This window comes from Podarcis vaucheri, assembly GCF_965113315.1.
Source record: "Podarcis vaucheri genome assembly, chromosome: 8".
Taxonomy (NCBI): Eukaryota; Metazoa; Chordata; class Lepidosauria; order Squamata; family Lacertidae; genus Podarcis; species Podarcis vaucheri.
In genome coordinates this window covers 36,662,173-36,688,100 of record NC_138766.1, presented here as the reverse complement: position 1 = coordinate 36,688,100, position 25,928 = coordinate 36,662,173, and the positions used below count along the sequence as shown (strand labels likewise).

Genomic DNA, 25,928 nt, shown 5'->3' with positions numbered 1-25,928 from the left:
GGTTAAATGCTGAAGCATTTCAGATGGTGGTCTCAACTTCTGCTTATCCCTATTACTAAGACCCTAATTCACAACCCAGTTAAGCCACAGCTTGGTTCTTAAACAAACTGATTTTATCTGCCAGATTTTATTCTAGTTCTTTTGCTTAAGAGAGACTTCTTTTGATAATCTTCTTTGAAACCTGGTAGTATGGTTGTTTCTTTTTCAAAAAAAAGAAATAGATTATCTTTTTCTCTTAGTCATCACAGCCTCCTTAAATATTTTTTTCTTATCTGACATATACCTTTATTATGCATCACAATGCATCAGAACTGGAATGAGTTCCTCCTCCGCAAGTATCTCACTATCTGGTTACCTAAATAGTAAAGTTATCAAAAGTTAATGCAAAGGATGCCTTCAAATATGGAGCTCTGTTCTGATGAATTCCACTGTTATGTAGACTCATGCAGGTCTTGGCCTGAAGGAGGTGGCAGGTAGTTCACTGTGACATGTTTGCAAAGTGTCCCAGAGGGCGTTCAGAGCTGAGGTCAGTGGGTGACGTGCTGTACTGACCCAGGCGATGTCTTCAATCCCAACACCAGGCTTGGTGGCTTCTATGCAGTGGCTAGCTATGCAGCAGTTCTCTGTTCCTGGTGGTTCCCAGATGTCAGCAACAATGGTTCTCCCAAAGTACCTCTTGCCTTTGTCTCCTCTCGCCATCCGGCATCACAGAAGCCCATGCACTCCTTTGCTTTTCAGGCAATTTTCTTCTTGCTTCCCTTTGTTGTAGCTGCCTCTGTTGGTCTCCAGCATCCCCTTCCAACTGTTGTGTAGAGCAAGTGCCCAACCCGGAAAGTTGTGGCGACCCTGAGTGCCTACTACCTCTCCTCTTATATAGCCCTTAGATGCTGGGCAGAGACTCTCCACCTGGGTCTTGGCTCCATTGGCTTTAAGTTCTGGCCTGGATCTTAATTACCTTCAAGTGATGAGTCATGCACTCTCAATCTTGCACTCCTGCTTACTGGCAGTCCCAGTTGTTCTGCCCTCCTAATCCTCCTCCTGGCCCTTGGAGACATCAGGGGCGAGAAGTCATGTTCCTCCAGGTTCTTAGCCTACTCTGTGCTGGAGGACTGTGCAATCCCTTCTTCCCTGTGTTCCTGGTATTCCATGCTGTCTTCCTGCTCTCCCATTGGCCCCTCATCCAGCAGCTCTTCTGGCACCCCTCTGTGTTCCACAGGGTTGCTGAGGTCTCCTGATCCAAGTCTCCATGACACAAAGCATTTTGAGGACAAAATAATCTGCATCCATCAGGACCTTGAATCTCAAGGAGTGTCCAGAGCACTATCTAGTTCTGTTGTGTTGGGTGAGTTTCAGTTAGTAAGGCTTGAGGATGTGGACAAGGTGCTTGGATTAGTCAGGGTGACCACTGGCATTGTGGACCCTTGCCCCTCTTGGCTGATAAAAATTAGCAGGGAGTGGACAGCTGCCTGCGCCAGGGAGGTGATTAATGCCTCCTTCGAAGAGAGGGTGATCCCTGAAGCAGAGGTAAAACCACTCCCTGTATTCAGAAAATCTAAGTAACTACTGGCCAATTGTCACTCTCCCCTTCTTGGGCAGGTTTCTTGAGTGGGTGGTTGTGGATCAGATCCAGGAGGAAACTGATTTTCTAGGTCCATTTCAATCAGGGTTTAGGCTTGGTTTTGGCACAGAAACCACTTTGGTCACCCTGAATGCTGACCTCTGTCGGGAGAGAGCCAGGGGAAATATGTCCCTGTTAATTCTCCTCAACCTCTCTGTGGCTTTTGATACCATTGACCACGGTATCCTTCAGGAGAGAGTGTCTGAATTAGGGGTTGGTGCCACAGCTTTGTCGTGGTTCCGGTCCTTTTAAGAGGGTGACATTTGGTGCGTGCTCTGCACAGATTGCTTTCATTGCCCTGCTAAGGTGTTTGGGTTGTAGTCAAACTTGTACACAGAGTTGACCCACTGAGATCAATGGCAATGACTAATTTAGGTCCATTAATTTCAAGAGGTCTGCTCTGAGCAAAGGGTAGTTGACAATAACCCATAGAGAGGACAAATGGCTTCCTTTAGCAATGCACTTCCTGTTTTTGTATTTTAAAGTGTTCAATCATTTCCATTTTTATTGTTGCACTAGATTCTTACTGAAAACTAACTTTTTCTAGAATTCTATTTCGGTTCTCTCTGCTACAGGCTCTCTAATGGATTCAGGACCCTAGCTAATAATTTAAAACATCCGGCCAATCACCCTGCTGCTCTTATCCCACACATAATCTCCCAAAGTACTTATGTCATTATACAGAATATGGTTATAGTTATTAACTCAGTAGCAGCAGTTAAGCAGAGTTGGCCAGCAGTATATTAATAACATGCCTAATGAACTATGAAATACTTTCCAGTGGACTCACACACACAAAAAGAGAATTCTACTGGGAGGGGGGTGGAAATCAGAGTATGGCCCTGCTTTATATGTAATATTTCCCCTCACCCGTTCAATCTAATGTAATGCTCTTAGCTTTGTAATGCTGGTGGGTGGAAATCATAATGTAATAAAAATCTGGGAAAGGGCAACTTTCTGGTTGAGGCCGAACATTATAGCTAACAACCAACGACTCCTCTGTGGTTTAAGTGCCATTTGGGTCATTAATTTCAGGACTTAAGTGAGCATTGTCAGAGTTCAGCGATACCAATCACTCACTGTGCCATGACTTTTACTACCTTAATTTTCTTTTTCAGCCCCTAAACAAAGTAGCAATCTTATGTTCTGCACACAGCAAACAGGGCCATTTCTGCATCATGGCTTAATTATGATGGTTTCTCATTCGGGATTTAACTAGAGTTCCTGTAGCACCGTGCATTTAGAGATCTCATTATACCTTTGGTCAGCTGGACTTCTAGAATATTCCGCTCTTTAAAAGCTCTATGCAGAGTGAAGCGTGTGGTGCTAATAAAAAGTTATCACAGAGGGAACAGGTTCTTTTAAACATTTGACAGGCAGGAGGTTGAAAGCCCTGTTTTTCAGACCCCACCTCGATGAATTCATTTGTGTGGAATTAAATTGATATCCACCTCACAGCAATTAGAGCAGGGAGAGACTGCTTAGGGGAAAGTTCTTAACATTCGATGAAAATGAGCAAAAGACTTTTGCCTCAAGCTATTGTGAGCCAGGATATTAAGGTGAGGTTTTGATTGTCATCCTGCTTGTTTAGGTTTGGGAAGTGACTCTCGTCAATTAATGAAGGTCATTTACTTCTAATACTGTGGTCAGTCTAGTTCTTCGGACAACAGACAAAGGCCTGAGTCCACATCCTTGTGCCCCTTTCCTCCATATTCATGTGCCTGACTTTGCTGTTTTTGTTTTTAAGTGAGCAGGCCATGTAGCCTGATCCTTTGCTGCTGCAATGGCACACAAGTGGTGCTTCCAGAAGACCTGTTTCTTGAGCGTGCATCTTGACTTGTTGGTGGGAAGTTTAGATGAGGTTGTGTCAAAGCAAGTGTTAGCCTACCCTTTCCATTTCGCCATCACTTTCCTTATTGTAAAAAGTCCAATCTTTTGGTGAAGTGGGTTTGTTGCTCCCAGTCAGCTATAATTGTGCAACCTGGATTTGTTAATATCAGACCCCCCAAGTGTTTCTATTTTCCAGGGGAAGTCCCAGATTTACAGAAGCCATCCTGGTTTCTGATTTGATCCTGGTTTTCTGTAGAATACCCTTATTTAATACCACGGTGTGCAATGCTGGTTTGACATCATCTGATAGGAAGTGCCTACAGAGGGTGGTGAATACAGCACAAGATATTACGGGCTGTCCCATGAATCCACTGGATAAAATAGCAGAAGAACATTGCCTCAGGAGAGTGAGGAAAATTCTCAGGGATGATTCACACCCTGGCTGGCACTTTCTTGATCTCCTACCCTCGGGCAGAAGATATAGAAGCATGATTAGTCACACCAACAGGGTAAAGAACAGCTTCTATCCGTGGGCTGTTAGGCCGCTGAATGAAAAGATAACAACAGGGCAACTGACTTTCGGGTTTGGTGTGCATCAGTGAACGAGGGGAATTAAGACCAAGAGAGCTGGGTGGGGGGGGGTGAATGTACAATCTCACTGTATACAAGTTGTACAAGTGACAATAAAGTATTTCAATTCAATTTCAATTTTGATTTTGATTGAAGAAATGTTGGAGGGTATGGAGTTATGTGAGATAAGTAACTATACAACCTTTAGAAGACAGCCCTGTATAGGGAAGATTTTTTTTTTAAAAAAAAGTTTAACGTTTTATTATGTTTTTATATACGTTGGAAGCCACCCAGAGCGGCTGGGGCAACCCAGTCAGATGAGCGGGGTATAAATCATAAAATTATTATTATGGTATAGGACGTCCCTATTTCTATCGGAGAAACATTGGAGGGAATGTAGTATGGGATTGGAACACCCCCTGCAAAAACAAAAATGTGATAGTGTAGAAGTGCCCAAGCAGAAAGTAACTTAAGCCACAACCATATTCAGGTGAACAGAAGCAAAATGGAGCAGAACAATGGTCTCCACCATTGCCAGACACTCCAATGTATTCTACCTATGGGAAGTTCTTTTGGCCCTATAAAGGTGGCCTGATTCTGACATCTCCTTCCTTAACCTCAAAAGCCTTCAGAATGCTGGCAAAGCAGCGACATCGACTACACAGGTAAGTTAGAGGGAAGAACTCTGAACGGAGTTACTTTCTCTGCTCGTATGACCTTGGCTATATTTGGCTGCGGCCATTTTGAAAGACAGTTCAGATCTCTTTTATAAGCAAGTCCACCCTTATTATTTATGATCTCATCAATCTTTCTGACACCTGCAAATGTGATCAGCAGGAGAATGATCAAGGATGGTTCTCTGAAAAAATTCCGAAATGATTCCCACCCCCCAACACTTTCCTAGTTAAAGGCTCCTTGTTCATAAAGAAAGCCAACCAGAGAAGAGCCAGCTTTAAAATAATTTTATGTATGAATATTATTAGTGATATATGAAAGCTAGATTATTATGGCTTGAAATAAGTGTGAGAAGCTTAAATGTGCCTCTTAGGCAGCATTTGTGCCATGTGTGAATGTTTCAATGAAGGGCACAAACCAGCTAAAGGGAAGCACAATTTCGTTCTACTGGTTTTAATGGGAGAGGTATCCATGTGTTTTAAGTTTAATTCTCTGCCACTGAAATCAACAGGATTTTAAAACTGCTTAACTTTGGCTGGATCATGTCCATTGTGTTCATCTTTGAGGAGAGATTTCAACCACCCTTGGAAGTCAAATCACTGGAAGCTCTCTAATCCCTGTTGATGCCTATTGTTATTATTTATCCAGCGCAATCCTGAACGTGGCTACTCAGAAGTAAGTGCAACTGACTCCAATTTTATTTTTATTTAGCAAAATTTGTATACTGCTTGATGGTAGTAAAACCTCTAAGTGGTTTACATGGAATATTAAAATTATCAATAAAAGGCAATTAAAAATCCCTTCAAAATTACAGTAAAAAAAGGATTAAAACATGTTCGCCACTTCAATGAGACCCAAGTAAGACTGGAGCCATACAGTATTTCTATACATTTCTCATATCCACAAGAGATGAAACGTATGGCTCTGCATCTGGTCCAAACAAATCCCAGATCCTGTACCAAACTGAGTCAAGTTGGGCTGATCCCAGATTTGCATAGGCAGGCCTGGACCCCCAGGTTAGGTCTACGCAGAACGATCTGGTGCTGTCAAAAGAGGGAGCAGTTTCCTTCCACCATTGCCAATTGTAAGTTTAATTATAGTTTAAAACCCTAATTAAACATGTGGTTGTGAGGGGGATGAAGTAGACAATGCAGACAAGAGTTTCTGTCTGATGGCTCCTCCCCCACACCTCTGTCTCACTGCTGACCAAATTATGCTTTAAAGCGCTTATTAAATATTAGGGCCGTGCAAGGCCCCCATTTCACTAGAGCCAACAATGTTGCCCTCTCCCCTTCCTCTAGTTCTGATGAGTATCGCATTCAAAAATTGAGAGACATTCCCAAGGAACAGAAGAACAGTTCCTAACCATTAGCTCCTGCTAGTAACCAGGAACCTGCCTAACAAAAGAATGGGCAGCCGGCAGCCATAACCAGTAATATTTATTTGTTAATATTATTTACTGGCCTTCCTGTAGCTGAGTTTTCAGGGTGGCTTACAGCAACGATGATGCTGTTTTAAAGAACTTTGTTTTTCTTACTCAACTTTCTCATATAGTTTCTTCCTTTTGTCAGTTCATAATGTACTCTGTCTGACTGCATTAAAATAAAGCCTCATTCAGCTTTTTAAAGAGCAACCTTCAGTTAATTCCACTCAAACGTATTATTTCTGCCTACAGTTAAAATGAAGTTGGAGATTTTCTTTGTTAAAACTACAACAACAATAATTAGTTGTAATTGCCGCACGGCACAATTATCCTAGCATTCTTTGGCTTCTAAAGCGGGTGAATGGAAGTTGTTAACCTGAGTCTGGTGCTGTAATCGCACTTCAACTTCAAGGTGTTTTGGAGCTAAACCAGCAACCTGCCACCTTTGACTGCATTAAAAATGAGCCGTGAAATCAAATGGTGTTCTGGAGGACTAAATGTACAATGCAGTTTGCAAGTATGGAGATTATATGTTCTTCTCAGCCATCCTGACTTGAAAAATGGAAAGATTTTAGCACAGAGACATTCCCATACATGATTTTTTTACCTCAGGAAAAGCTCTGAGGAGAGCCTTCTCCTCGCTTAACTTCCAGTTCAGTCTCTGTGCTTCTCGCTTCCAATTCTATTATCTTGTCAGTGCAGAATTTGCACAGCAATTCATTGTTCACCTGACTCTATCCCTCACTGAAGTGAATTAAAAGTACCCTTCAAGGACTCTGTTCCTCACATGAGGCAGGCATAATATAAAACCTTAGTCATGTCATGGCCATCTCTTGCTTTGCTGCAATTTTCTCCTTCCTTGCTTGGAATCCTGTCATTTCTCTCTTTATCAGTCAATTCAGAATGTCTCTGTTAAAATAACATCTTCTGTGTCTCTCAAGGGTTGTGGGTTGGATCCCAAGCTTCCCTTCCTTCCTCCTTACATCTGAGAGAGATTATTTTAATGGGAGGAAGTGAACCCTTGGTTCAATCCCAATTAAACAGTATCTTTTTTTCCCCTTCAAAAATGTGAAAATCAATTAAACACTATCTTGACACTTTCTGCATTCAGTCTTTGTGGGAATGTTCAGGGTGGCAGGAGAGGATATATTTATTAATAGCCTTCCTAACTTGCACTCCTTTACTTAGCAGAGTGCATTCCCCTTTACACAGAAGAAAACTTGTTGCAAACTCGTGTGAGTTTCTTAAAACAATACGCAATTCAATCTGGCTTGTCCAGATTGAAATGTGTTCTAATATTTTCCTGGTAAGACCCTTTGAATCCCTCCTAAAAGAATAAATACACCACGGTCTTATTCATAAGTAACAAAAAGAAAGTTTACTCATGATCAGGCGGAGTACAGTGTGATCCCTGAAGGCAGGTTTAATGCTTAAAGTTACAAACTTATACTAACAGGTTTATCCCATAAGGGAGATGTCCTGGGGGAGTGCTTGGCTGGCAGCCAGCAGTTCATTCCAGGAAGTTCGCAGGACAAAAGGAAGATGGAAAGGAGAGAGAGTGGCAGCATGCCTTGGCCTTCTACTAGGTCTGGAAAGGTCACGCCCACCCACTAGTCACATGCAAGGAAGGATGCTCCAGGCCAGGAGGAAAAGGAAGTTTCGACTGGTTGGACCAAACATTCCCTTGCATGTCCACTCTAGGGGGGGAAAGGAATGTTGTACTTGACTGCTCTCAGTGGATTACATCCCACAGTCTTTACATTTAAAAGCCAACTTTTTAAGGAGGAAGACATAGTGTAAATACATTTTCTTATTCCTCACATACTCTTTCTATTTGATCCCGTATAAACATGTAGTCATAACCTCAGAGTATATAGTATTTTATTATTTTTGTTTATTTAGATGTTGTTTAAAATCAGAAACATTTCAATCAAGTCTCACTGGTCTTTATGGCTGAGCTAACCTTTTAAAGGCAGGTCAACACTCCCTGCCCCTATCCAATTCTGTTTTCAGTAGCTAATTTGTTAAATTATTTTTCATTGTGTACCTGTGATACGTTTGCTTTAGCTTTTAGTTGGTTTCTGCAGTTATTTTAATGTGTAAAGTACTTTGGGATGTTTAAAACGATTCTTTTTAAAACACGAGTTAATAAATAATGATTAAAAAAACACATCCACGAGAATTTATTCCACAAGGCTGAACAACATTTTATTGTGAGGGGAAATTTCAAAAGCATTCATCCCTGTCACTGCCATTTTATGTCTAAATATAGGACCCAAAATGTGCTCACTTCAATACGAACACAAACCATGGTTTCCTGTGCCACTGGTTAACCTGGTATGATAATGTTTTCAGTGGCGTCCAAAACTGCTGCCATGTGCTTAGCGGAACGGCCATGTTAAATCTACAACAAAGTGAAAACTATCATAGTTAGTAATACATTGAAACAGCATAAAAAGCTTGTGCTTTTAATTATGTTACTATTGAGACTCTTCAAACTAGCATCCTTCGTATGCCTGTAGCTTTGCAATATTAATGAACTTGCCATGCTGTGCAGCGGCTCAGCCCAGGCCCCCCTCCCTTTTAGCCTGAAGGGATGCTCTGTGAGCACCATCAATTCAATCCAATTATATTTATGCAGTTCTTTCATGATTATTATTTTTTCAGCAGCAACAGCTATCGCTTGGTGCATTTGTGTCATATACCAAACCTCTTCCTATACCCAGAGTGCTACACCTTCCTCACAGCTGCTTGTAGCATTATGTGCACAAATCAGAAGTTGTAAGCGTGTGGGAGCAGCTACAATAAAGAGGTAACAACACCTTGCCCTCTCCCTGGAGAAGAGGATATATTTTGTGCAAGTCGCCCTTTTTGTCAGTGCTGCTTGTGATGAGCCTGCTAATCTCAGGCCTGAAAGACCAAGGGAAATCCCCACAGAGCACTGAGCAAATGAACTTGGCACCGAGGCCAGATACCCTCTTGGAACAAGCTCAGGTTGGTTTACAGAGGTCTCTTGTTTACATGGATGTGGGAGCTCAAACCTGGAGCAATTTTGACTCTGCCCAGTGTGCCTCTCCTTTGGTAGGATCAACCAGGAACAATTCCTGATGGTGGCTAGCTTTGCAATTCTGCCTTCCACATTACTATTAAAGCTGCATCAAAGTTACTGAAAAATTGAGTTTGTTAAGTATTGGAATGTAAGATTCTTAGGCAATGTTCAACCTTGTATGTTGTTTTCACTCATATAATTTTACATTCTTGTTAAAATGTAACAGTAACTAAGGGCACCCAATAAGTTATATAATGTTTCTTAAAGCATATTTGACTTTGGTATATGGATGCTTAATAGTATGGTATAGAAAGAAAGAAAATATTTTCTTTCTTTTGTAATGATTTTAATTTTTGCTTTTAAAAAAAGAAAAAAGTTCAGGAACTCTTTCCATCTGCATGCCCTAGCCTGGGCACCAGGGCAGAACTATATCTGAAGCCACATCTTCTGAGAAGGGTAGCAAGAGGAGGCGGATTGCCTCAGGTGACAGGCTTTTACTGTTATGAGGACTCCAATCAGCTTTCCATCCCAGGCGCTAAATGGTTTCGGCCATCTCTGCCTTCTGACCTAGATAAATGTCCCTCAAATGCCTGACTGTGGCTAGTTAGTAGGGAAGAGGGAAGCACTCTGCACATGTTCATGGTTGCAAAGAGCTGTGCTTTGGCATAAGAAGCAGATTTTCTGGCTCAGATTAATTCCAACAACAATGAGCTCAGTGATCTGACAGCTTGTGGTGATATCACCCCTTTAAGTGGTTTATGGGAATGAGTTAGAACCTTAGAAATAATAAGCTTACACCTGTCTCCTGTTAGGCATCAAGGTTGGTGTCACAAGGTAACTGGGTAGAAGAGGTAAACGGCCATGGTCTAAGCTCCCATAAAACCTGGATTGGTGGGAGCTCTTGGCAGCCAACCAAGCTGAGGTCCATGTCTATTTGAGCTTTGGGCAGCATCATGTTCCGTTGCTCAGCCTACTGAGATTTAAGTGTAAGTGTTTATGTTAATTAGCTGGATAAGTTAGCATTCGTTGTTTCCTAACCTCCTGAGCTATTTTAATCTGTGTAATTATTTGGAGTTTTTCTCTCTTGTAGAGTTTTGTTTTAGTAAAGTCTGCGTATGATTTTATGAAATTTGGTCCGGTCCAAGTTCCTGAACACTTTAATTTTTACCACACTTTTCAGAGCAAGGATCATCCGCCACACAGCTCAAACCAGGAAATGGGTATTTGAATGCTACAGAAAAGTTTTGCACACACAAAAAAGGTATCACAAACGCCACATGATTATGTTCTTACATGTTTCCATGCAGTCCTAATATTAGATTTAAAATGGTTTGCTTGTGTTAAATGGCTCTTATTGTAAAGCTCCGGTTTTAAATAGCTTTGATTATACCATACAAAGGACAAAGAGAAAGGCTTTTAGTCAATGAGTGTTTCTAAACTGAGGGAAAAGCATTTTTAAGAAGCATCAATTTGCTCACTCCCCCCCCTCACCTTTCAACATTTCCTTTTTCTCCATGATACTAATGAGTACCTGATCAGCCATTATTCCTAGGAAAACATTTCAATGGGCACTGCAAAGCCTTTCATCTGAATCTATAATGAGAAAATTCTCTCTATAAATAATTTGTCAGCGTTTAACAAGAACGCCTAATTCGGAGCTGGCTGGGTTTAGGAACCATGTTCTCGTTTATATTAGTGGCTGTCATGTCTAAGACTGTAAACCCTATATTTACTTACCTGGAAGTGAAGCCCATTGAAGTCCATGGGATTTACTTGTGACTAGACATGTATAGGAGGCTTACGCAGTTAGCTAAACTAACAACTGAAAGCTGACAAAGATAGATAGATGATAGATAGATAGATAGATAGATAGATAGATAGATAGATAGATAGACAGACAGACAGACAGACAGACAGACAGACAGACAGACAGATAGATAGATAGATAGAGTGGTACCTCAGGTTACATACGCTTCAGGTTACAGACTCCTCTAACCCAAAAATATTACCTTGGGTTAAGAACTTTGCTTCAGGATGAGAATAGAAATCGCACGGCGGCGGCAGCAGGAGGCTCCATTAGCTAAAGTGGTACCTCGGGTTAAGAACAGTTTCAGGTTAAGAATGGACCTCTGGAATGAATTAGGTTCTTAACTTGAGGTACCACTGTAGATAGATAGATAGATAGATAGATAGATAGATAGATAGATAGATATAAATAGATAGGATATGAGCAGGTAATTAATTTTTTATTATTATTATAGCCAACAATTTTCCTCTCCTGGGGCAATCATAAGTAGTTTGAGAAAAATACACATTACATAAAACGAATCTACTTTTGTTTCCTAGTTTCCCTCCCCAAGGACCATTTCAAAATATAACTTGAAAAATAATGCATTTTTAATTTAAACATCCGAGAGTTTATCCTCTCCCCATGCCTGTAACTCCCATGCGTAGGAATACTTTACTGCCAAGTATGGGACCTTCTCTCTCACGCATGGAGAGCAACATTTGCGAGTGAGCTGCTTCTCCCTAATGGCACTGTAAGAAAGAGACTGGACTGGAACCCAAATAGTTTTATAATAAAAATTAGAACAAGACTTTTCATGGCGTAGCTTAACCTTGCCAGTGTAACTAACTCCTCTACTTCTCCCTGCCAAATTCTTGCTAAGCTTTTTTTTTTAAACCCAAGTGTTGTCTACCTGTTCAGAATTCCGTATTGCCAGAGCTTTAAGGTTGACAAAGCACCATGCAGCAAGTTGAAGGGTCTGCTAAGAACATATGAATTATGTAGTCCAACATTTCAGCAGTGGCCACCCGTATTCTTCCAGAAAGCTCACAAGGAATTAATGGTGATAGCCTTCCTGGTTTTTTTTGCCCACGACATTAGATAATCTGAGGTACAACCAAAATTTGCAGTGTGGAATATGTTCCTTTTCAAAATACCAACCAGACAGTCCCTTTTCCAGGATACTCTACTTCAGCCCCCTGGCTTTCCATTCCTTCCCCCAGACCGTCAATCAGAATTCTGCGGCCAATGAGCATACGTACTCCTCCCACTTACTGGACTATTTTAGCAGTCCACCTCATTTAGCTTCCCCCCACCTTTGTATTAGGTGTGGATGGTGGATTTTGACCACAGCAGCAGTACTCAGACATGAGCATTAGAAATAGCGGGGATGATATTATGTTGAACATCAAGGTTCTGCTTAGCTATCGTGGCTAATAACGATGATTGATTGGTCCATTAATATTGCCCTAATCTTTCCTGAAGCCTGCTAAGCTAATGGCCGTCAACATACAACGTGAAGTAATGAACTCCATAAGTTATTCATGTGCTATATGAATAACTTCTTCCTTCTGCCTGTCCTGCTAAGCAGTTAACACTGGATGGCCCTGAATTCTAGGTCTGGGGAGCAACTTTTCTCTATATTCATTCCCTCCAGCTAGTTCTTTTACAAACCTCGGTCCATCATGTCTTTCTTCTGAACTGAAAAAAAATATCCAAACACTATACCTGTGTTAGCAGGGGAAGGGGGGGGGGGAGTGCCAAGTACCAGACTGCTTTGGCTGACCTTTTCTGTACTTTCCCAAGCACTCTGATATTCTTCTGTTTCTTTCACAGCTGTGCAGTTGTTGCAATCTAGCTGCCCTCTCTCCTTCCTCACCAATGCTTTAGCGCACAGCCAAAATGTTGCAGAAGGAGATTAAGCAAATGGACTGTAGCAGCAACACCATAAAGGGGAAGGGTAGTGCCAGAACCCACCACCACCTATGGCAGGGTGATGGAACTCTTCTGTGATGTGCGAGGGCAGGACTGCTTTGCAGACCAGGAAAATGAGAGCTAGCAAGCACCCATAACATCAGATTGCAAATAAACTCCCAGTACAGTATACCAAGTGTCCAGGAAAGATCTTTGGGGCAAGAGAGTGTTCTTCAGTATTGTATTGCATTGCCATTGAATTACAAAGTGGTGGTGTTGTTTTAAGAGGGTGAAGTCCTGAAGACAGTTGGTAGGGGCACCTTCACTCCAGGGGTCTTCAGAAGTGGGTGGGTTGTCTTTGCCCCATGGCCACTGGTTTGGTCTTGCAGACTTTCAGTCTCCTTATAGAGCAAATGGAGATTATAATGTTGCCATCAGATTGCCTAAGAAGATTCAAAGAGACTGTGTCCCCAAAACTGGATTCTAGATAAGAAATTGATGCCAATTAGGAGAGATCTAATCTGGAAGACATTCCTGGGGAAGTGTAACCAGGAAATCCAGAGCAGAATCCAGTAAAGCAGAAGTATCCAAACTTGCAACAAGAATTTCTACATGCTGGGTTGGAATTGGTAAAGACTAAAGTTGAAGCTAATAATTCCATTTGGAACAGACTTACCGTCAAATGTATTTTTAGAATACTTATTTATTTTTCAGTGGTAGCTCTGGATTTTAAGCAGCATCTGTCTTTTGCCCTGTTTTTGTTTTTTAATTATGCTTACTGTTCATCATTTTCAGGTAGAAAAATATAAGAACATTGTGCTTTCAGTAAAACTGATCATTCTACAAATTAATGTGAATGTCAAAAGCTGTGCAGCCTATCCCAGAAGCACATGGCAGGGAGAATTTTGGCAGAGAAAGATTCCTTCTGCAATATTGTACCAAGAGAAGATCCGTTCACCAAGTCCCTTCCTAGCATGGAGCCATGCAGAGCACAGGAGTCTTATTTTCATCGTAGTTGTCATTAAATGCAACAACAAAACATTCCTCATGAAAGCTAATTTGTCTCACACAATTATTTACTGGGGGAGGAGGTGTTATAAGGGGAAACAGGAGGAAATCAGATAGACATGCCAACATTAACAGTGTTCTTTCCTGGTTTAACTCATTATCCTATGTCTACCCTATGGTTGTGGTGAGGCACCAGTGTAGAGCTTTGTCAAAGCACATTGGCAGAATTCATTTACATTTTTCATACACACGGTTGGTTTCTCAATTAGCTGGTGCCTCTCAGCATAAGCTCTCAATTGTAACTGTGAACAGTTCAGTGAAGATGTCTGCTCAATGTTGCAGTAGTAGGCAAAAATAAACCCCTGGTGGAATATAAGAATGCAGTTTTTAAGAAGCAAAAGGGAATATAAAACTTGTCTCAACAGAACTGCTTAGCTAGATTAATGCTATGTCTGCATCTGATACAGCTCAGTAGAAATTGTAAGGGGCAAGTGCCTTTTATCACGAGGTCAGTAGTTGAATTCCAGAACATCTCAGACCCAATAAGAATTTATCAACATCAAAAACTGGTGGTTTAAGCAGAATGAACTAGGAAGTTTGGCAAGGATGTCTTAAAAGCCTTGTTTTCACATAAAGCTTAGCTGGCATTGGGAAGAACAGATCTGAAGGCAACTGTGTTGTGAGTAACATGAGCCAAAATGATACCAAATAAAGTTTTGCAATTCAGTGCAGACATAACCCAAGTGATGGTGAGTCTTCAGTGTGCTGGAAGGGAAACTGATCCTCACATACACTTCTGAAAGGACTCCAATCACCTGCTAGGCTAACAAGGATAGCAAAAGACACTTAATGTCTCCTTTAGTCTCACATCCTATGCAAACTAACTTCAAAAGTGCCAGTGGGTAACAATGCATATTGTCTTGACCTAAATTAATTATTTGCACTTAATTCCTCTTCTGTAGGAAGACCTCTGGATCATTTCCAGAAAATGGAAATGGCCAGAAGCAGCCTAAGAACAAACATGTGGGGTGACAAAAGAAAATGAAAGGCAAAATAGGGTCTGAATCCTAAAGTGGCCACGGTGTGTGTGTGTGTGTGTGTGTGTGTGTGTGTGTGTGTGTGTGTATACACATATATACACATACACACATACATACATACATACATACATACACACTGTGTGTATGAGGGGGTTGGGTGAAGAACACTTATTTGTTTATTCTATACAGTAGTTACTGCTGTTATTGAGGTTCTCGCAAAAGACAGGGTGAAAGAGCCAGGATTTTGCACCCTTTCTACCCCTTTAGTGTCACTGCAGCTTTAGGAATACGGAAGGAACGGAGCATTAGCCAATTTCTTTTCCATTTCCCCCATTCTTGCTGTGAATCTGAGTGTTCTTCATATACATTTGTTTGTATACTTCGCTTGATAAGGCCAAAGATTAAATGGTGAGATGATTGTTCATGGCACATTTTCCCTACAGCAAGAGCTCTTCATACATAATCTTTCCATTTGCACCATTTACTGATCCTCTGCTGTGAAGATAGGTCATGTCTGACAAGTACTCTGTGAAGATATGGCTTTACAATTCTAACAACAAATATATAGCATTTGTTGTTGTTGTTTAGTCGTTTAGTCATGTCCGACTCTTCGTGACCCCATGGACCAGAGCACGCCAGGCACTCCTGTCTTCCACTGCCTCCTGCAGTTTGGTCAAACTCATGTTGATAGCTTTGAGAACACTGTCCAACCATCCCATCCTCTGTTGTCCCCTTCTCCTTGTGCCCTCCATCTTTCCCAACATCAGGGTCTTTTCCAGGGAGTCTTCTCTTCTCATGCGGTGGCCAAAGTATTGGAGCCTCAGCTTCACAATCTGTCCTTCCAGTGTGCCTCTCAGGGCTGATTTCCTTAAGAATGAATCGGTTTGATCTTCTTGCAGTCCATGGGACTCTGAAGAGTCATTAAAGCAAAGGTGGATACATTTGTGTAGAAGCAAGGCACAGGACACACATATAAGTTGAGGAATTCGGTTTGTACAGTCCAGTCACATCCGCACTTGTGCATGTAAGCAGAACTTGTTATTAATGGCTGTCTTTTGTTGAAAAAAATGAATGCTGCAACATTAATTGGGCTCCTGATGAAGTCAGTTCCACATTCTGTTGTTCACTGCATAAAATAAGTACAAAGCTTGTCTTTAGACTCAACAAGCTGCTGCATCTTTTTTCCTTAGATTGCAGACTATATAGCAATCTGGCATTCAAGGTCAATGTTATCATTAAGCCCCTCAAAACTGTCACAGTGGGGGTTTTTTCCTTTGAAAAACAGAGCAAGCGAAGTGATACCTTTAACGACTCAAAATTAATCATTACAATAACCGGTGTGAATTTCAAACAGCATGTTCAGTGTCAGGCTTAATTTTTAATTTTTTTAAGTGTTACACACCAAACCTGATGATAGTACGGTTGAGCCTGATGTCCTTATGTTTGCAATCTAGTTTGGACTGGTGCAAAATGTTTTTGCTATTCTAAGCAGGATGCTTTTTGGGTGGGCCAAAGGTATACTTATATGAACTGGAATACACCCCCACTAATTTGCAGGTGCTGCTGATCATTATTGGCCACACTCAGTGGTTTTTGGTGCCCACTGGGCCTGGTGAGGCTGCTAACAAGTTATGGGGTATGGCCAAGTTGTTAAGGCCCTCTGCCTGGTTCCCTGTAGCTTTGCTTCTCGCAATGAGGGAACCGCCAGAAGGCCCTCGGCGCTGGACCTCAGCGTCCGGGCAGAATGATGGGGGTGGAGACGCTCCTTCAGGTATACTGGACCGAGTGTCTTACTTTCGTTCAGAAGTTGTCCCTGGTGAACCTAGGGTGGGTTTATGCTAAAGAAGCTGTATATTACTCAGAAGTAAGCCCTGCTGAATTATATAGAGATTTCTCCCTGATAAGTATGTACAGGATTGCGGCCTGAGTTGGTTATTGCTAAAGGTGCCGCACAGGACTGTTAACAAGGGGACCCATCATTTTTCAGAACTGTGTGCAGAGAACATTTTTATATGGAGCAACGTTAATCACATGAGGTTCCCCTTGTAGTTTGAGGTGTTCTGGTGCAGGCTTTGCATGGAGAAGAGGCCTTGTGTCAGACACCCGCCTTTTCCCAGTGCTGAAGGAAAACAAAAGCACACAGGTCAGGTATTTATCAAGCAAGAAGACCTGGACTAGCCAGGGAGCTGTCCAGCATGAACTGAGCAACAAAAACAGGTACAGTGTACACTAGACCTGCTGAGGAGCTGTTCATCAGGACCTGGGTTTGCTGGGCTGGACAAGGCAGCTGTTCTCATGGAGTTGTTGCACTAGCAACCAACAAGCATAAACTGAAGAATGGACCAGCTGCCTGATCTCTTCCTAGAGCTCAACCAGTCCTGATCCAGAACATAGGTAAAAGGTAAAGGACCCCTGGATGGTTAAGTCCAATCAAAGGCGACTATGGGGTTGTGGCCCTCATCTCGCTTTCAGGCCTAGGGAGGCGGTGTTTGTCCACAGACAGCTTTCCGGGTCATGTGGCCAACATGACCAAACTGCTTCTGGTGCAATGCAATGACTGAAGCCAGAGTGCACGGGAACACCGTTTACCTTCCCGCTGCAGCGGTACCTATTTATCTACTTGCACTGGTGTGCTTTCAAACTACTAGGTTGGCATGAGCTGGGACAGAGCAATGGGACCTCACTCCATTGTGGGGATTCGAACCGCCAACCTTCCGATCAGCAAGCCCAAGAGGCTCCGTGGTTTAGACCACAGCGCCATAGACTAGTGCTTGTCACTTCCCCCCAGGTAGGACTAAGGATGGAGAAGCCTCAGGCTGCCAAACGTCTCTGATGCTGATATTTGGCACAAATCCATTGCTGCATCTGCTTTGGGGGTTCCTGGCACTGACGATGAGAAGTCCTGTCATGGAATGTTTGGCCCCTCCATATTGCACCCCTCTCTTGCAAGCTGTTACCTGGGAAGTCACCCTCAAAGGGTATTGATTCCACACAATTCAAGTCTGGGTGGGGGATGCAGTAAGGCCCTGCTCTTTCTCTTCAGATGAGGCCTCCTTAGGTTTGGTGTACAGGCTCAGCTGAGTCCAAACACTATGGCAGAAGCGTTATGAGAACCTGAGCTTGAGCAGAGATTAATGGAGGCAGATACTCTATGCAGTCTGCTTTGTACCTAATGCAGCACTTAATCTAGCTCTAGCCTTTCTGGTCATCTTTTCCCTAATAGTGTTAGCCTCACCTAGATTAAATACAAGGAAGAGGAACAAAGTGGACAATAATTGATATTTCAGCTCGCTAACATTTTAGCCACATTTTCAGCTGCTAATGAATATTAAATGACTTACACTATTTAAATGGTATTCAGAACACTGATGAAAAACAATAAGACTGTTATTTAGTCTTACAGATGGGTCTGATCATTCTTATCTGAGCATAGTATCTCTATGCTTATTTCCACCACTGAAAAGCTGAAGGTCTGTATACTTAGCATCATCTCTTTCTTAGGCCCGCTCACCAATTTTCCCAGAAGTATCTGCTGAGCTCTCTGATTTGGTGGTGCTATTGCTTAATGCCAGATGGGTCAATAATAAGACCATGCCCACCAATAATCTGACCACTGAAGGAGACGTGTGTCATTGAGGTCTAGGTGGGTTTGGTCTAGCTCAGCTGTGCCCACCCATTTACTCAGTGTAACACCAGGCCAGACAAGCATGCAGATAGAATGTTCACTCTGAGGGAGGTTCAGAGGATGATAACAAAGGAGAAATCTCTTTCTGTTGTATCTCTCTCTCTCTCTTTGTGGAATGCTCATTTCAGTGAAGTCTGCCTGGCACTATCATTAACAGCCTTTTGGCACCAGGTAGTGTTGTTTCCGCTGTTTATTGATACCTATTTTCTACTTCTGAAGTTTTGTTGTTTTGCTGGTTCTGTTTATGTTTATTGCACTCATTTTATTGTGATGTAGCCTTTTAATTTTCATGCTATTTCTTTGGCTCTTAATTTTTTGAAAGCCACTTAGAGATTCTTTTACTGTGAACAACTAATAAGACAAATAGAGGGGTGGAGAGAGAGAATTTGTAGGGTGAGAAGTGCAAATGATGCATAGAAGATTGTCACGTATGTTCATTGTGGCTTCTAAGTTGAGCTGTAGAGGCAAAAATCCCAGTCAGTCTTTGGAGAGGACAAAATTTCACACACTTTGAGAAGCTATGGGGCCATAGAAGGGATGGTGGGCCTAGTCTACACAATACAGAGTGTCTGCTCTATATCTGTTTCACCAGGTGGCCCTTTTATGTCTGGTTAATGAAATCAAACTCCCTGATCTCTAAACATTTGTACTAGATTATCTGCCTGATAGGCTGCAACAATATCTCTGTAAAGCCAATATAACAACATGGTGCAGTTATAGCCGTTGGCAAGTTCCATCATTAGCATTTATTAGGAAACAAGAGTTCAACCTGTCCCCAATACTTCTTATTGCTATTATTTTCAGCCTTATAGCCCAATGTTTTCTTTGAGGTTTGAAGAAAAAAGCAAATGCAATATTTTTTGAGCAGATGTTGAATTTATGCAATGAATTGTACTTAAAGGGCACTGATGCTTGAGATTTAAAAAATTGCCAGAAGCAAGCTGGAATCCCGCCTATTTTATTCCATTTGTCCAGGTAAGGGCTATTCATTCTCAAGTTTTAGAAAACACATTCTTTCCCACTAAATGTACAGATGAGTTTCAGAACCTTAGGTGCTTCCATTGCACTGAAAGATTAAACTTAATTTTGAGTGTGATTGTTTCCAGTGTTCATTCTTATCTATAGTCACATGCTGCTTTTAATCTGTTTATTCCATAAGGGACACTTCTGGCACTAGCAAACATAGCATTTCCAAGTGGACTGCATAGCGTTGACTGGCATTTGATACAAGTCACAGAGACTCTGGCATACAATGATTGATTGCTCGCTACACAGATCTCCAACTTCTGAATGTGCTTTTGAATATATTCACAGATAAAGTGGGGCTTCCAGAAAATCAGAGCTCCTTCAAAACCTGAGCAGTTGCTATTCTGAGTGAAAATGTGAAGCTTGGTACTACACACATTTTTGTGTGTCCTATTTTGCCATTTTGATCAAAAATACTCACATGGGTTTAATAATAACTTTTGTTTTCATTTATCCAATTTGTTTTGCCCAGAAGCACTTTTTCCATGTTAAAGAGTCAAAGTGAGTATGGAGAATGGGATTTGCTAAGTAATCTTTTATTCTGAAATCAACTCTTAGTGCTTTAAAAATGAGTTCGGATTTAATTGGATGAGGATTTAGTTATGTTTGTTATTATAGCTTGTGCTAGCACAACAGGGTACATAATATGATATCATGCAGTGACTCTCAGCAAGGTAGCTGCATGATCAGGTATTTCCTAGGCATTCATTGAAATATATTAATTTCCAAGTAATGTAAAAAAAAAATGGTCTAGGGGTTCTTTGAAAGTAGAAGTGCTGAAACTGACTATTTTGCTCAATCACTAGCTATGCTTGGAGAGCAGAGAAGTAAACCTTGTTATTATAATGAACATCTGTACAGTATTTATATTATATGCATTGCCAAGGGCTTGCAGACCTTTATTTCATCTGTGGTTTTGATTTTAATTAATGTTATTAGACCTTAACTGAGAAAGATTTTGCAAGTAGGTTGAAGATGATGTTAAACATAGTTTTTGTAGTGCTCTCACAGCCATCTAGTGTCAGACATATTCTCAGAGACCTCTGAAATAAGAGTCTTCCAACAGGACAATTATTTTGAGCAAACTGAGTTATGCATAAGGCTTGTATTTCATCTCTCTCTGATTTACTGATTTAAATGTCTCCTTCTCTAATCTGTTGCCACTGCTCTGAAGGTAGTTTTGGAATGTTCCGTTATGATCATTATAAAGGCAACCTGCTGCTCTATGGGTATTTATGTGTGGAAATCAGAAGCAGACAATGCAAAGGAGAAAAATAAAAAAATCCAGGTTTATTCAGATAAGTATAAACTGAGTGATCGCATCTGATGTTGAAATGAAGATCAAATGCAGGAAAGATGTTGTCTTCTTTGGTGTCCTGTAGTGTATTAATAATATAAATAAGTCAGTTGCCTTGCTTGCAGCAAATAATGCAGTCAAAAATTTTGCTGTCTCTGGATGTCTGTTGTGTACTGTGAAATGTGCTTAAAGTCAAGAAATAGCTCTTCATTATAAATAACAGGTGGAATTTTTGAAGCAGAGTGAGGCTTCATGAAATACAGGATGACCTTGAGTATCCTGATCTAAAGGAGTCCCTTAAAAATCCCTAGGCTTAGTAATGATGTGTGCAACAGAATAATGCTGACAGGAGGTCCTAAACATTACATTCTAAGTTATAAATTAGTTAAGACACTGGAAGCAAGATTCAAGATGATGCCTCCCTCTGGTCACTTTCATATTAAACTTTAAAGACTTTACATTCTAGAAATGTCCATGGAAGTATTCTTGCCACTCTAGAGTGTCTGATTTCTCTCATAATATTTTTTTTGCTGATGCCAATGTCTACACTACCAGATAGTCCAGCAGTAGTTTAAACATATTGGGGAAGTGAGATGAAAGAGAAAATATGGAAATATTTGGTTGAGGCACTACTTCTGTCCCCTCAAATACAGAGTTGGCTAGAGCCCTTACCAAATTCAGTTTTCCTCAGCAAAACAAAGAATGTGAAATAGGATGTCAATGACGGATAGGTTGGGAAGTCCATACAAGACTATGATAAGATGATGAATGTATGTGAAAAATAAACTGGAAAATGCATAAATAAAATAAAATAAAATAAATAAACGATTTAACTTTTCCTCATCTACTGCTTGAACTCTGAGTAAGAATTACAGAGAAAGTGCATGTGTATGAACATTATAGGGGATGAACATTACAGAAGCAAATATGCAAGAACTCTGTGAGGTAGGAAAATATGTTTCATCTACCTGAACACGCTTGTGTTCTCTATCCTAATACTGTTCACTTAAAAATTGCTAAAGGTCAGATCCTAAACCAGCCAAATTGTTGTTCCATGTTTTGGATCTGAAGCAAGGTTCTCACACCTCTCTGTATTATTAGTAAACTCAGTCTAAGAGTTGCAGCCACATACCAGAAAAATTAATCTGTCTTGAATGGTAGATTTAGTCTGCGTGGGACAACCTAAGAGGAGGGGAATTGGTTAAGAGCCATCCACTAGTCTCTAAATTATGACAAAGGGTTTTTTTATTAATATGTAATACCTGAGTTTAAACAGCACTTTTAGTTTTGAGCAATAGTTCTTTTCCTCCCATAGCAATTCAGCATGAAAATTCAACTACACCAAATGCACCAAGAAGCCTCAGAATGTTGTCATGACTGAATACTTTAAGTGAAGCACAGGCTAAAATATATTTGGTATGGTTTTAGTTTACCAAACTGAACATTCATCTTATTATTTCTGGGTTGCTGAGTATTTGATTCTCGTGTTTATCGGATAAGGACAAATGATTGTGATAGCTATAACATACTTGAATATGTTATTTGCTGTGTGGCACCCCATCTCTTAATGATTCCTGAAAATATAAATCTACTGTGTATGACAGAAAGAAAAAATATGCCACTATGATTGGAGTAAAAATAGCCTGGATTTCTATATCTTTCACAGTTGCAAAGAAATGGGAAGATTCAAGACAAGTCTCTCTCTCTCCTGTGGTTGCATTTATGACCACAGTAGCAACAGAAGGACTCAGTTCTGATGTCTGGTGAAATGGAATAATGTTTGCTGTAGTTTTATTAATCTCCAATAAGTAAGATCTCTCCAGTGGTTCCCATGGCTTAAAAGTCAAGGTGTTTAAAAAACCAAATGGTGGCTTCTTTCCTTAGCAGTGGGAACTGCAATTACATAATGTACAGTTCCAACTTGGAATGTAGTTTCCTCCACAAGGCCAAATGCAAATATGAGAAAGTGTGGAAATGCAGAAAGGGCTGTATAGATAGGGTTTATGATTGCATAGATCCTAAATAATAAAAAAACCTGTCACAATAAACATTTGGGAAAGATTCACTTGTTCATTGGATTTAAGTGCTTGTATGCCTACTACTTCATAAAGTGTAATGGAATGTAAGTAACTGAAGATATGTTAAAAATGTATGCCTCCAAGTGCAAAAGTAGTTCAGCTGTGATATGGGTAAATTGTTAGCCAAACGTTTTACCTTGAAAATCCAAACCAGTATATGCTTGTGTAGCAAGCTGCTCAGACTCATTGACGGGCGCAGCAATAAAACAACCAGCACATTTGCAATGTTAAGCAGAGTCCAGCTTGGGTTTTAAATTGGATGGGGAACCACAAGTTGAGATTCCTGCATCGCAGGGAGTTGGACTAGATGACCCTTAGGAGTCCCTTCCACCTGTACGATTCTGTTGTTCTGTGATTCTATGCTCCCTTGTCTGCAGTAGGAGCCGAGTTGTGGCGCCTATGAGTGTCTGTGCCTGCTGGTGGTGTTGCATGTGGCTGCTGTTTGCTCACCGGCTGGCGACAGCTTGACCTTTGCCTAAGACAGCGAAATGGCTTGTGCTGGCCTTCTTCCAGATCCCCATACCCTCTGAAGTAAGGTGATTGTTGACCTGAAAAAAAGCATTTTCAGAGGTGGCACACATACTTTGTAATCCTCTCCCCAGCAGGGTTTTCCTGGTAACTACATTGCTGTCATTTCAATGCCAGGCAGAGAGTGTATTATTCTCCCACTTTTAAAAAAGATTTCAAGCCATGGTTTGAGTTCTATCTTATCTATCTATCTATCTATCTATCTATCTATCTATCTATCTATCTATCCGCTGCTTATTTTGCAGCTTTTTTGGTGCTGTCACTGGTTGCATTATTTTATTTTTTTATTGGCACTTGATCAGAAGGTGTCAGTGTGGTGTAGTTGTTGTCAGTCTAGAATCAGAAAGACCTGAGTTCAGATCTCCATCTAACCGCAATGCTCAGCGTTCACCAGTTCTCAGCCTGGTGAGAATCTGCTTTACAGAGTTGTTTTGAGCATACAATGGGGTAGGAGAACCATGAATGCTTTCTTGGGTTCGTTGGAGGAAAAGTGGGGTATAAATGAAATAAATAATCTTGGAGATGGGACCAAAAAGCCACTCATATTTAACTTTCTGAATGTTCTTTATTACAGTGATACACAAGTTTCTCAACTAAGGTGCCACTATTCTGGATAAGATCTGAGAGAATATTCACTTAAGTCCTATCAGTTAAACTTTCTCATTTCGCTCTTCTTTGAAGGCGACTTAGTTCAGATTACCTTATAGATGATATATGACACCTGCAAAGTTAAATCAAATATTTGGATTAGACACTTTTATGTGCTAGAAATGTAAAGCTTGACAGGCAGGCTTTTATTCTGTTTTGTGTAGGTGTTCTTTGATACAAATATGATGGTTTCAAGTGGTTAATGTGACTGCTATTTATGTATTTATTACCTAAAATTGTGCTGCATTTTTTTTTTTTAAAAAAAGAAGCCCCCACCTGCAGGGTTACAGTCTAAAGGTAAAAGTAAGACACTTTAAGGAGGAAAGGAAGAGGTGTAAAAAGAAAGGTCAATTGGGGAAAGGCAGGATGAACAGATGTTTCCTGAGGTAAAGGTAAAGGGACCCCTGACCATTAGGTCCGGTCGTGACCGACTCTGGGGTTGCGGCGCTCATCTCGCTTTATTGGCCGAGGGAGCTGGCGTACAGCTTCTGGGTCATGTGGCCAGCATGACTAAGCCGCTTCTGGTGAACCAGAGCAGCGCACAGAAACACCGTTTAGCTTCCCGCAGGAGCGGTACCTATTTATCTACTTGCACTTTGACGTGCTTTCGAACTGCTAGGTGGGCAGGAGCAGGGACCAAGCTCACCCCGTCGCAGGGATTCGAACCGCCGACCTTCTGATCGGTAAGTCCTAGGCTCTGTGGTTTAACCCACAACGCCACCCACGTCCCTGTTTCCTGAGGTACTCAGAGGTAAAAAAATTAAAAAGAAGAATAGAATCTGATGCCTCTCAGGGCTGCAAGGACATTCCAGGGCTAGAAAGCAGCAAGGGGAAAGGGACAAAAGGAGAGGAAATACAGTAATCTTAGACTTAGCTAGAAGATTGTTACATATAAAGAGTCTGGGGTTAAAGATAAAGAGCAGGAGTGGGCAACATTTTTGCTGCCAAGGGTTTGCATGCTGGCAGACAGAGACTACTTGGAGTTACCTAATTCAAAATAAAGACCAACAGGATTCAAATTTCACCATGGCTACCTCAGGTTTTGCAGTCTACTGAGAAGTAAGTCCTAATGAGTTTGATGGTTACTCTCAAATATATACACAGAAGGGGTTTGGATGTAGAGTGGTACTTCGGGTTACAGACGCTTCAGGTTACATACGCTTCAGGTTAGACTCTGCTAATCCAGAAATAGTACCTCGGGTTAAGAACTTTGCTTCAGGATGAGAACAGTAATTGTGCGGCGGTGGCACGGCGGCGGCAGGAGGCCCCATTAGCTAAAGTGGTGCTTCAGGTTAAGAACAGTTTCAGGTTAAGAACAGACCTTCGGAACGAATTAAGTACTTAACTCGAGGTACCACTGTACATGAGTTTATTACAACAACTAATCTAGAAAGCACACAGTACAAGTAATTCCTTTCTTTAGAACAGACAGCACATACACAATGTATCTGGAGAGACAGAGACAAGACTATCCATTTGTTCTTAGTCAGATGGTGTATGTGTGGAGAGGAAACTTATTTTTCCCAAGCCATAACACTGGGGATAAAGTAAACTCTCATCAACTTTGATGAGATGGAAGAATAAGGCCACATAAAATGAAACTTCCCCACCTGTGATACAGAGCAGTATGGTAAGGCAGTAGGTAGAAGCAGCTTAAACTGGAGATGAATTACCAAGGGAGTTCAGAGGAGAGGAGAGTATAAATATTTGAATGAGCAGCAGAAAATATCAACCAAGCAAGAGCATTTTAAGA

The 25,928-nt window shown here is 41.2% G+C and overlaps 1 protein-coding gene across 1 annotated transcript in view; it reads right to left on the bottom strand.

The window, feature by feature from the left end:
- LOC309539753 (uncharacterized protein) overlaps nt 1-25,928 on the bottom strand; it is a gene marked incomplete at its 5' end in the record, with an annotated part of 197,503 nt that overhangs the window by 102,076 nt on the left and 69,499 nt on the right. The window lies entirely within an intron of this gene.